This window comes from Aptenodytes forsteri, unplaced genomic scaffold (genome assembly GCF_000699145.1).
Source record: "Aptenodytes forsteri isolate BGI_AS27 unplaced genomic scaffold, ASM69914v1 Scaffold209, whole genome shotgun sequence".
In the NCBI taxonomy this organism is placed as follows: Eukaryota; Metazoa; Chordata; class Aves; order Sphenisciformes; family Spheniscidae; genus Aptenodytes; species Aptenodytes forsteri.
Window position 1 is genome coordinate 3,560,865 of NW_008795034.1, and position 1,586 is coordinate 3,562,450.

The following is a 1,586-nucleotide window of genomic DNA, read 5'->3' on the forward strand; positions in this document are numbered from 1 at the left end:
ACCCGGTGCTGGTTCCTAGAAGGAGAGGCGGGCGCACGGATCCATCGTCCCATGCGCCAGGGCTCGGGTTGCAGGTTGCAGAAGTGGGCGACCGGGGGAAGCCAAAATTAGCAGGCGACTAATTCTGCCCCTTGGTACATCCCCTGCCCCTGCACCGCGGTGACTGCTGGTTATTGCAAGAAGATGCTGGCGATCCCTTTCCTTGAGAAAGTGAAGCTGGAGATGAGCTTCGTGGTGCCTGACGGGCGAGCAAAGGCACCCAGCCATGCCCAGCCCCAAAACCCAGCCCACAGCAGGGAGCTCAGCACCCCTTCCCGTACAGCCTGGACAAAACCCGGTGCTTTGCGGTTCCTAGAAGGAGAGGCGGGCAGCGAGGGCACGGATCCATCGTCCCATGCGCCAGGGCTCGGGTTGCACTTCCCAGAAGTGGGCGACCGGGGGAAGCCAAAATTAGCAGGCGACTAATTCTGCCCCTTGGTACATCCCCTGCCCCTGCACCGCGGTGACTGCTGGTTATTGCAAGAAGATGCTGGCGATCCCTTGCCTAGAGAAAAAACTAGATGAAACGAGCCCCGAAGCCAAAGGATGACCTGCAGGGAAGGTCTTGGGGTTGCACCGACCTCGGTCCCCAGCCCCATATCCCCTCACGCTCCTCTATCCATACCCGGGTCCAACTCTGCACACCCGAACGGGCGCTGGGGCAGGAGGGAGATACAGTTTCCAGCCCCTGGTTCGGTGGCGCGTAAGCTAACACTGGGGTTATTTAAAGCCCGAGTTTTAGCAGCGTTCAGCTACTGGTTGCGTGATCAGGATAAAAAATCGCAATCCTAATTCCTGGCCCCCCGGTGCCTATGGCAACTGGTATCCGTCTCCTTGGAAACTAATCTCGTGGTATTTGAACAATGTACCAAGGGCCTTTAATCTCCCAAACACTGTAAATCTTTATTCTAGCCTGCTCTCCTCCTACCCCAAGAGCCAACATAAAAAGCCTGTTGTTTTCCGTGCAGTCACCAAGAGCCTAACTCGAATTTTATATTACACAGGCACATGCTTTTTTGCTTTCCTCCCCCCCGCCCCCCGTTTTTTTTTTTCCCCTCTGAATTAAAGAAAAATCCCACGTGCACGATGCCTGCAGGTGCTGCAGCACCGGCCCCACATCCCGGTACAAGGTTTGCTGTCTCCAAACGGTGCCCGATGCCCCGTCCTGGCTGTCACCCCAGTTTGCGTGCCCACCTTGCGTCCGTCTAACTGGGCGCTGCTCCAGAGAATAATAATAAATAATTAATAACAATAATTCTGAACTATCTAGCAAAAAAAATCCCCAAATTGCAAATATACAAAGACACAGCGCCCAGGCGGGGGGCAACGAGTTTACAAGGGCTCAGCAGAGGATGGTCCACCCCAGTCCTCGCCGTGGGAGCGGATGCTGGCGGGCACCTCGTCTCGCTCCTCAACACTCATCCCCGATGCTTTTTTCTTTTGCAAAGCCGCTGTTGATGGCACTGACTCCCCCAGCTCCCAGGCAGGGCTGGGGTGGCCCCGTCCCCCCCACGCTGACCCCAGCCCATGGCCACCGCCGATCATCA